Consider the following 12,223-nt stretch of genomic DNA (forward strand, 5'->3'; position numbering starts at 1 on the left):
TTATAGATACTGTCACGTCGTAACCACAGTCATGTCTAAATTAGAAAGCAGGGACGTCAGTTAAGTGCAAGACTTAGCACTGAAAACACCATTATTACGAACACCAACATAGATAGAGGAGAACTGAACTGCTGGACGGAAAGTGCAGCTGCTTATACAAATATCCAGTATTGCAAAATATGCTGACATTGCAAACATCAGAAATTTTGAGAACCTTCCAGAAATGATAAGCACTAAGTCCATACATACATGTATTACTAAAATGTACGTATGTGTATATGTATGTGTGTGCGCATGTTCTACATCTCCTCCTAAACCACTTGATCGATTTCTACCAAACTTGGCGCACACATCCCCTACTGTCAGGTAACAACCGCGGTGGGGATAAGTACCACCTACCTATCAGAGTTCAGGAGATATGACGTTATAAACAATAATATACGTGAAAAACTGCTGCATTATGCATGGCTTTTAAATTTATTACGTTTGTGGTATTCACACTAAATTTCGCAGATACTGTCCATGAACGCACGTACAAAATTATTTTATAGTACCACACACAGTTCAAGAGATATGATGTGGTACACTCTGAGATGCGTGAAATACTGCATATATGTGAATGATGTTTAAATTTATTACCTCCAGCTAGAAAATCCGAAAAGGGAATTGCACAGTCTCAATCTACATGTAGTGGGAGTCAGTGAAATGAAATGGAATGAAGACATGAGTTTCTGGTCAGGTGAGTATAGGGTAATATCAACAGCGACAGAAAATGGTATAACCAGGTAGGATTTGTTATGAATAGGAATGTACTGAAAAGAGTGAGTTACTGTGAACTGTTCACTGATACAGTGGTTTTCATCAAAATCGACAGCGAACCAACGCTGACGATGATAGTTCAGGTATACAGGCCGACATTGCAAACCGAAAATGAAGAGATAGAGAAAGTACAGGAGGATGTGGAATAGGTAATTCAGTATATAAAGGGAAGTGAAAGTCTAATAATCGTATGAGACTGGAATGTGATTGTAGGGGAAGGAGTAGAAGAAAATGTTACAGTAGAACATGGGCTTGTTACTAGGAATGAGAGAGGAGAAAGACAAATTGAGTTCTGCAATAAATTTCTGCTAGTAATAGCAATTACTGCGTTCAAGAACCACAAGAGAAGGATGTATACTTGGAAAAGACCCAGACATATGGGATGATTTCAGTTAGAATACATTATGGTCAGGCAGAGATTCCGAAATCAGATACTCGATTGTAAGGCACACCCAGCAGTAGATCTAGGTTCAGGTCACAATTTAGTGATAATGAAGGGTACGTTGAAGTTTAAGAAACTAGTCAGGAAGAATCAATGTAGAAAGAAGTGCGATACAGGAGCACTACATAATAAAGAGGCACGTTTGGAGTTCTCTGAGGCTACAAAAAATGGTTCAAATGGCTCTGGGCACTATGGGACTTAACTTCTAAGGTCATCAGTCCCCTAGAACTTAGAACTACTTAAACCTAACTAAATAAGGACAGCACACACGCCGGCCGGAGTGGCCGAGCGGTTAAAGGCGCTACAGTCTGAAACCGCACGACCGCTACGGTCGCAGGTTCGAATCCTGCCTCGGGCATGGATGTGTGTGATGTCCTTAGGTTAGTTAGGTTTAAGTAGTTCTAAGTTCTAGGGGACTTATGACCGCAGCAGTTGAGTCCCATAGTGCTCAGAGCCATTTGAACCATTTTTTTGACAGCACACACAACCATGCCCGAGGCAGGATTCGAACCTGCGACCGTAGCGGTCGCGCGGTTCCAGACTGTAGCGCCTAGAACCGCTCGGCCACCAGGGCCGGCTCTCTGAGGCTACAGATACAGTGATAAGGAATAGCTCAGTATGCAGGTCAGTTGAACAGAAATGGGCTAATGGGCTTCTCTAAAAGCGACAGTCACAGAGTATCGATAGGGAAACCGTTAACATAAAGAAGATAATCGTGAAGAAACCACGGCTAATAGAAGAAATACTTCAGTTGATTGATAAAAGAATCAAGTAGGTACAAAAATGTTCAAGGATATTTAGGACTAGAGAAATAGAAGTCAACTTAGGCATGAAATAAATAGGAACTTCAGGGAAGGAAAGGCGACATAACAGCATGAAAAATGTGAAGAAATCGGAAAAGGAAATGTTTGTGGGGAGATCTGACTCGGAATAAAGAAAAGTCAAAACAACGTCCGCTGAAACTAAAAGCAAGGGCGGCAACATTAAGAGTGCTACAGTAATACTACTGTTACATGCATAGGAGAGAGTGGATAGGCAAAAAGAATACACGTGTAACCTCCCCGTCACTTATCGACCTTAATGACAGTGAATAATTAAACCGCGTGCACCTAATGGAAATTTTGGAAAAGCAATCGTCACCGAAGTTAATTTGTCGGTAAAGAGAGAGGAAAGGGTTACATCTAAATGAAAGGAAAAATGCCAATGAAGTTGATGGAAATTAATTTTGAGAAAAGGGTAAAATTAATAAAGAAAGTAAATGTGCGGTCGTTACGTTAACAATTAATTGGCGTTAATTAGATATTTGAGATTTGGGGAAAATTACGGCCGCCAGTCCTATGGACAACTACAATAATAACTGAAAATGAAAGATTAATTCACATATAATTAGCACTAGAAGCGTGGCAACTGAAGGCTGACACGTGTTGTGTGAAAACTGAATGTTTGTCAGAAGTAATAAATTTCGCTACACTCTGACTTAATTTAGCAAAAAAATTAATAAAACCGGAAAATTGAAAGTTAATTTAGTGACTGAAATTAATAGTGAACTTTGTTTCTGAAGTACTACGAAATTCAATAAAATAGTGTTAGTCTTGGGCTACCTCAACAATCATCTCAAAAGAAACTTGAATCTACGCAATTTAGAAATAAGAGGTTTAACTTTGAACTTGAACCCAATGATTTTGAACAATTAACAATAGTAAAATTTAGTACGTACCAAGCTGAGCTGCAGTCACAGGTAAGCTAAAATACGGTAACAAAACTCGCACTCTTAATTTGTGCTTGTGTAATCTAAATATTGTAGCCAGCTATGAATACTTTAACTGAACTTTGAAATTAAAGCAGTGAAATGGAATGATATACTTTAATGCTGGCGTATGAATTTCAACGACACTCGGGTTCATTCCAGAAAAGTAAGGGACCCTGCTTGGTAATGCAATTGGGACAATGAGCAACAAAGGTTCATGCTACGTTGCTGTAATTTAGTGAGAAAAATTTAAGTTTGAAAAGCTGAGGTCTGCCATACAGTTCTAAAACTTTACGTGCTACCAGTCTTCCTTGTTGGTTGATTGAAGGTTTGAAGTCGTCGATCGAGGAGGTGGCGACAGTCACTCATTGTCGGCCGTCGCTGTTGCAAAAGCTGGATGTTGGCGCGCCTTCTTCTCGACTCGGTCTCCAGCCGAAACGGGCTCTTGATGTGCGCCAGCTAATGCTTCCCGTCCGCGACACCGTGTCAGAAACTATCATAGCAAGTCGAGCGCAATTACATGCTGCCAAACTCCGAAAGCGCGGCAACTCGCGGGAGGAAATGGTTCAAATGGCTCTGAGCACTATGTGACTTAACTTCTAAGGTCATCCGTCACCTAGAACTTAGAACTAATTAAACCTAACTAACCTAAGGACATCACAAACATCCATGCCCGAAGCAGGATTCGAACCTGCGACCGTAGCGGTCGCTCGGTTCCAGACTGTAGCGCCTAGAACCGCTCGGCCACTCCGGCCGGCTCGCGGGAGCGTCACACAACACACCTGCTCCATCGCTCTACTCCAGCCATATTCTCTCTGCCCGCGCTCCATGCGGCAGAGTTAACACTACCAAAGATCCTAAACACTTTGGTTCTCCACACGACCTATCGATGTAATCGTCCGATAGCATAGTTTTCCCTATGCCAGACTCAGCGTAAAAATACAAATAATATTTACAAAGGAAACCAATTATACATCGACATAAATGCATAAATATATTTACAAATAGTAGAACAATTACAATATGTAAGACACAGAAATGTCATATCTTCAGGTAACAAAATAAGGAAAAAAAATTATAGTACAATAGATGGAAATAGGAAGATATGCATTTCCGGCGTTTCACACGGAAGGTATCAATGAGGGGAGGACTTGTCGGAAAAGCCAATATAAGAAGAAACGGAAGTCGATGTTGAATAGGTATGGGACCAAATATTAGAATTTGAAAGAGCTCTGGAAGACTTAGGATCAAATAAAGCACAAGGGATGGACAAGCTTCTATAAGAATTTCAAAAATCATTGGGGGATGTGCCAACAAAACGACTGTTCTCGTTGGTGTGTAGATTGTGTGAGTCTGTGGCTGATAATGTAAGCAAGTCTAAGGAAAAATCAAGACACGTTTATAGGATTTATCGACAAGGAAAAAGTATTCGGCAATATAAAATAGTGGAAGATGTTAGGAATTCAGAGAGAAAGGAGATAATCTACAGGGAAAGACGAGTAATATAAAATATGTGTGAGAACCAAAAGGGAAACTACGATCGCAGGTTCGAATCCTGCCTCGGGCATGGATGTTTGTGATGTCCTTAGGTTAGTTATGTTTAACTAGTTCTAAGTTCTAGGGGACTAATGACCTCAGAAGTTGAGTCCCATAGTGCTCAGAGCCATTTGAACCATTTTTTGAACCAAAAGGGAAAAATAAGAGTGGAAGACCAAGCACAAAGTGCTCGAATTAAAATTGGTGTAAGACAAGGATGTAATCTTTCGCCACTAGTGTTCAATATATACATCGATAAAACAATGACGAAAATAAAAGAAGGGTCAATTAAAATTGAAGGTGAAAGGATATGAATGATAAGATTCGCTGATGACGTTGCTATTATCAGTGAAGATAGAAAATAATAAAAGTATATGCTAAATGGAGTGAGTGAACAAACAAATGAGTGCGAAATATGGATTGAGAGTAAATCGAAGAAAGAAAAAAGTAATGAGATGTAGTAGTGGGACGCATCAAAACAGTAGACAGATGGCTAAAAAAAACTGAACAATACTTCTTGTCAACTAACTTTCTTCGTAATATATTTCGCATACACCATCCAAATAGGCTGATAAATGTACCTACACAAATATTTCTTTGTACGACCCATAGATCAAGAGATGTACTGAAGAGCCAAAGAAACTGGTACAAATGTCTAATAATCGAGCTAGCCCTCAGAAGTGCCGTAACACGAAGATGTGCTAGAGGGAACTGACACCATGAATCCTGCAGCGCTGTCCATCAATCCGTAAAAGTCTGAGGGGGTCGTGATCTCTTCTGAACAGCATGTTGCAAGGAATCCCAGATATACTCAATAATGTTCATGTCTGGGGAGTTTTGGTGGCCAGCGGAAGTGTTTAAACTCAGAAGAGTGTTCCTGGAGCCACTCTGTGGCAATTCTGGACGTGTGAGGCGTCGCATTGTCCTGTTGGAATTGCCCAAGTCCGTCGGAATGCACAATGGACATGAACAAATGCAGCTGATCAGACAGGACGCTTACGTACGTGTCACCTGTCAGAATCATATCTAGACGTATTAGGGGTCTCATAATTCTCCGACTGCACTCACCCCATACCATTACACGTCAATCCGCTCGATACAATTTGAAACGAGATTCGTCCGACCAGAAAACATGTTTGCAGTCACCAACAGTCCAGTGTCGGTGTTGACGGGCCCAGGCGAGGCTCAAAGCTTTGTGTTGTGCAGTCATCAAGGGTACACGAGTGGGCCTTCGACTCCGAAAGTCCATATCGATGCTGTTTCGTTGAATGGTTCACAGGCCAACACTTGTTAATGGCCCAGTATTGAAATCTGCAGCAATTTGCGGAAGGATTGCAGTTCTGTCAGTTTGAACGATTCTCTTCAGTCGTCGTTGGTTCCGTTCTTGCAAGATCTTTTTCCGGCCGCAGCGACGTCGGAGATTTGATGTCTTACCGGATTCCTGATATTCACGGTACACTCGTGAAATGGTCGTACGAGAAACTCCTCATTTCATTCCTACCTCCGAGATGCTGTGTCCCATCGCTCGTGCGCCGCCTATAACATCACGTTCTGACTTACTTAAATCTTGATAACCCGCCATTGTAGCAGCAGTAACCGATCTAACAACTGCGCCAGTCACATGTTGTATAAATAGGCTTTGCGACCGCGTCACCGTATTCTGCCTGTTTACAGATATCTTCATTTGAATACGCATGGCTATACCAGTTTCTTTGGTGCTTCAGTGTATAATGTCATTGAGATACGTCGACAAATGCCTTATCATGCATGAAGTTTTAATACAATTATTCTTTATTGCTACAGTCGAGTCAAGGATATCGCTCTCACATGGCAGCGTTTTTATCAACTTTGAACTGCGAAGCGCAAATGGCTGTACGTGAAAACGATAGCCATCTATAGAGCTTTGAAGAGGCGTTGCCATGGAGACGTTTGCAAAATAGCGTTGGAGATACGGAAGCAGCTGTCCCAACGTAAATGGTACATTTGGATTACAAAATTGGCAAAACGAATACCTGGGCAAAGCCGTGTTTGTCAGCTAGTGATCGGATTTGAACTGACGAAGTGCAACACGTGACGCAGAGGCGCTAATTGTGTAACACCCCACCCGTTGCCTGTCCGATTTTTGCGTGTGTTCGCTTCTGACAAACAACATACAGAGAAATTGGGATTGGAACTGTACGCAGAAATGGATAACGCTAGATTTAAATGTGGCCCTGTCACCCCTAATTAATTTGCGGTGGTAGTGTTGACGATAAATCACACGTATTTTTCCTTCCAAACATGAACGATTACGAACACTTAGGGTGTTAAATGACATCAAACACATACACAGTATTAAAATAAAGCAAAAGGGTGAATACAGGATCAACTACTGAAAGTAAAGGCTCTACTGAATCACAATAATTTTATTATAACATTCAGATGAATGCTGAATAGAACACAATGAACAATTTACAAATTATCTTCCTAACTGGCATTGGCAGTAACTGTGTTAAAATCGGTCCAAAACGCGATCTCTTATAACATATATACGAAGAACCACTACACTCCAAAGTACCGTGAAACCTCTGTGGAAACAGCAATTGCAATTTATCCAACTATTTCACGTTACTCCTAAAACAGGCCGAAGCGGGAGCGATCCTGTTGTAGCGGCAGTCTCCGACGGCGACGTCGCGGCCGTGCGGTCGGCATATGGCTCAAAGGCATATGGCTCAAAATGGTTCAAATGGCTCTGAGCACTATGGGACTTAACACGTGAGGTCATCAGTCCCCTAGAACTTAGAACTACTTAAACCTAACTACCCTAAGGACATCACACACATCCATGCCCGTGGCAGGATTCGAACCTGCGACCATAGCAGTCGCGCTGTTCCGGACTGAAGCGCCTAGAACCGCTCGGCTCTGAGAACGAAAGAACAAGAGGGGAGATGACTTGGCTAACGTCCTCTCAGTACGGGAACCCAGAACGGAAGACCTCCACCAAGAGTCCAGGAAAATCGCTCTTCACCTTTGTTTTCTCACCTCAACTTTTATCGAGCGAATCACATCACTAGAAGCTCTCCAAGTACCCAGTTTGCCCGTGCCGACCAATGTACGGCCTGGGAACAGAACTCTTTTCCACAATTCTTTTATTTCTACAAAATTTCACAAGTAATCTCCACCCTCGCCGGCTGGGAAGAACCACAGCTGTCGGCAATAACACGTTTGCTGGAAGTTTTCTCCCAAGAGACCACTCGAGATTTTCCCGGCAAGATTCCCCGTCGTAGCGAACTCCTGGTCTGCCCCACTTGAGTTACTCGAAGGCATAAAATTAGTGGGACATAGGCGAGTGCACGCACAGGAAAGCCCGTCCAGCTACTCACTGCTCTGTTTTGGTAAACACTTGAACACCTGCAGCCACGCGTCCCTCAGATGTTGGCGGCCGCTGTGGCCTCTCTAAACGGATTACAGAAATCCCCCAGTTCACCATTCATACCGTCAGGCTGTGGCCCTCGGCGGCTAGGCGGGGACGTAGCCGAGCTCTGTCTACTGCCTTTCCGCAAAATCTTATCATTACAAAATAGCGGAATTCTCGTGTGCCGATACGTTTCCAAACAGATTTCCTACACCGTAATTTAGAGTAGTACTCCAACAAAACCTAAAGTGTCGCGTTAAATGGACTCATGTAAGGTTCAAGGCCGTTACCACCTTACAATTGCCATGCCACATTGCATGAAGCGAAGCTGGCGGCAATATAATAATGGAGTTGGCATCCTGGAGATGCAAGAAACGATTTTCAAAGATGAGACTACAGTGGAGTCAGGAGGGTATACCATCTACATCTACACCTACGTGATTACTCTGCTATTCACATTAAAGTGCCTGGCAGAAGGTTCAATGAACCACCTTCAAGCTGTCTCTCTACTGTTCCACTCTCGAACGGCACGCGGGAAAAACTAGCACTTAAATTTTTCTGTGCGAGCTCTCATTTCTCTTGCTTTATCGTGATGATCATTTCTCCCTATGAAGGTGGGTGGCAACAAAATGTTTTCGCAATCGGAGGAGAAAACTAGTGATTGAAATTTTCTTGAGAAGATCCCGTCGCAGCGAAGAACGCCTTTGTTTTAATGATTGCCCCTCCAATTCACGTATCATGTCTGTGACACTATCTCCCCCAATTCGCGAAAATACAAAACGAGCTGCCCTTCTATGTACTTTTTCGATGTCATCCGTCAGTCCCACCTGATGCGGATCCCACACCACACAGCAGTACTCCAGAATAGGGCGGACAAGCGTGGTGTAAGCAGTCTCCTTAGTAGACCTGTTGAGTGTTCTGCCAATGAATCGCAGTCTTTGGCTTGCTCTACCCACAACATTATCTATGTGATCGTACCAATTTAGGTTATTTGTAATCGTAATTCCTAAGTATTTAGCTGAATTTACAGCCTTCAGATTTGTGTGACTCGTAGCGTAATCGAAATTTAGCGATTTCTTTTAGTACTCATGTGAATAACTTCACACTTTTCTTTATTCAGGGTCAATTGCCACTTTTCGCACCGTACAGATATCTTATCTAAATCATTTTGCAATTCGTTTTGGTCATCTGATGGCGTTACAAGTCGGTAAATGACAGCATCATCTGCAAACAAACTGAGACGGCTACTGAGATTGTCTCCTATGTCGTTAATATAGATCAGGAACAATAGAGGGCCTGTAACACTTCCTTGGGGAACGCCGGATATTACTTCTGTTTTACTCAATGACTTTCTGTCTGTTGCTACGAACTGTGACCTTTCTGACAGGAAATCACGAATCCAGTCGCACAACTGAGGCGATATTCCGTAGGCATGCAGTTTGGTTAGAAGACGTTTCTGAGGAACGGTGTAGAAAGCCTTCTGGAAATCTAAAAATATGGAATCAATTTGACGTCCCCTCTCGATAGCACTTATTACTTCTTGAGTATAAAGAGCTAGTTGTGTTTCACGACAACAATATTTTCTGAAACCGTGGTAACTATGTGTCAATAAATCGTTGTCTTCGAGGTACTTAATAATGTTCGAATACAGTATATGTTCCAAAACCCTACTGCAAAAAGACGTAAGTGATATAGGCAGGTAATTCAGCGGATTACTCCTACTTCCCTTTTTGGGTATTGGTGTGACTTGAGCAATTTTCCAGTCTTTAGGTACAGATCTTTCTGTGAGCGAGGGGTTGTATATAATTGCTAAATATGGAGCTATTTTACCAGCATACTCTGAGGGGAACCTGGTATACAATCTGGACCGGAGGCCTTGTCTTTATTAAGTGATTTAAACTGCTTTGTTACACTAAGGATATCTATTTCTATGTTTCTCATCTTGGCAGTTGTTCTTGATTGGAATTCAGGAATATTTACTTCGTCTTCTATGGTGAAGGAGTTTCGGTAAACCATGTTTAATAACTCTGCTGCAGTGGCACTGTTATCAGTGACTTCACCGTTGTTATCGCGTAACGGTATTGAGTGCGTCTTGCCACTGGTGTGCTTTATGTATGACCAGAATCTCTTTGGGTTATCTGCCAGATTTCGACACAGAATTTCGTTGTGGAAATTATTAAAAGCATCTCGCATTGAAGTACGTGCTATATTTCGAATTCTGTAAAATTTTGCCAATCTTGAGGATTTTGCGTTCTTTTAAATTTGGCATGCTTTTTTCGTTGCTTCTGTTGCAGAAGCGATCTGGCCCGTTTTGTGTACCATGGGGGATCAGTACCATCAGTTATTAATTTATGTGGTATATATCTCTCAATTGCTGTCGATACTACCTCTTTGAAAACATTCCACAATTTTTCTACGATTACATTATCAGACTGGAAGGAGTGCAGACTGTCTCTTAAAAAGGCGTTAAAAGCATTTTTATCAGCTTTTTTTAAATAGATATACTTTGCGTTTCTTTTTGATGGTTGTAGGTGTTACGGTATTCAGCCTAGCAGCAAGTGCCTTGTGGTCGCTAATCCCTGTATTCGTCACAATACTCACTATTTGTCCAGGATTATTTGTTGCTAAAAGGTCAAATTTGCTTTCGCAACCATTAACTCTTCGAGTGTAAATGTAAAAGTCCATTACTGGCTTAAGCAACAGCCATTTATGTTTGGCACTTTATATGTGGTAAGCGTAGGTAGTGGTACAGAACGGAAGGGTGTGAATGATATAGACTCTTGTACCTAGTGACGAAGACAGGAAACCACAAATAATGCACATGTGCCAGCTGATGATAAAAAGGGAGCAGGTAATGCAGGAACGGAACAGCTCTGGAAGAAGCCGGTTAAGGTCGTTACCCAAGCAGTTAAGAGAGGAGTAAGCGTCATGATGCGTTATTTGTGTAGGATGAATAAGATGAAAACCATGGCCACTTACTATAATGCAAAGCAGTTGAGAAGTCAACGTGGGTGAGGACTGGAGTGATTCGAGGCAGCAACTGTAGGGCAATAAGAAGACTAGGGTCAATATAAGCTACAGACAGTCTTTCGTGCCAGAGCACTAGACACAGTGAAGCAAAGAATTAATAAACGATACCTTTAATGCACAACTGTTACAGTCAGGTACCGAAAGTTGGTGTTGCAAGGCCTGGAAATAAATACAAGAGTTCATGAAGGAGCTGAGTTGTCACCGATTGTGTTCAAGGTGTGTTGGTTGGAGTGGTCCAACAGTGGCTAATGCAGATGTACAAACTGGGTACAAAGTAAAACCTAACACCACGTTAGACTGCCTAGCCTTTGTCAGTAACACGGCATTGCTGTAACTGATGAGCTAAAACATTATGACCTCTGCCCAACACAAGGTTGAAAGCCTCCTGCTGGCGTTATGGTCCAGTGAATCAGTAAGGAAAAACTGGAAGCGGAAAAGATACGATTCGTCTGTCGTTGTACCGAAGATACAGGCCACAAATGTGGAAGTCCGCTGATACAAGTGGTTTCCACAAAGGGCACACTGTTACGGCCTGCGGCTGGAAACGAGAATTTCTGAAACTGCGGACCAACTGCATTGCTTCGTGTTTGACGTTTCTTCCTATAGCGATGACATCTTCCAACAGGATAACTGTCTGTGTTGCAAGGTGAGAATCGTGCTAATGTGGTTTCAGTAGTGTTGTAGTGAACTCAGATTCATGGTTTGGCCAGCAAATTTGCCTGATCTGTACCCAATGGAACACATACCGTGCGAAAGCTGTGTGATCGTAAACCACCATCCCGTAATTTGCGGGAAATGCTTGTCCTGTGCATAAACATCTGGTGCCACATACTTTTGGAATCCTGTCAAGGACTTGTAGAATCCAAGTCAAGCAGAATCTCTGTCGTACTGTGTTTCAAGAGTGGAACAACACGCTATTAAACAGATGGTCATAATGGTTCGGCTCATTGGTGTATGAGAATGAAGAAGATACAAAAATGGCACTGGAAAATCTTGCTGTTGCAGCAAACGTCAGCCTCAAGACAGCGTACAATAAGACCAAGGTCCTGAATTCATGGACCAGTTGGATTACTGAAGACCATGTTGTAGAGAATGTTAACGGATTCCGTTATAGGGTGGAAACATAACAGACAAGTTATTGGCTAAAAAGAGCATAACAAATAGGTCCCAGACGCTGCAGAGACTACAGTAGGTTAAGACAACCTATGGAAAGAATAACCTGTCCAGGAACACCAAAGTGAAACATTATATGCCA

Source organism: Schistocerca nitens, chromosome 4 (genome assembly GCF_023898315.1).
Source record: "Schistocerca nitens isolate TAMUIC-IGC-003100 chromosome 4, iqSchNite1.1, whole genome shotgun sequence".
In the NCBI taxonomy this organism is placed as follows: Eukaryota; Metazoa; Arthropoda; class Insecta; order Orthoptera; family Acrididae; genus Schistocerca; species Schistocerca nitens.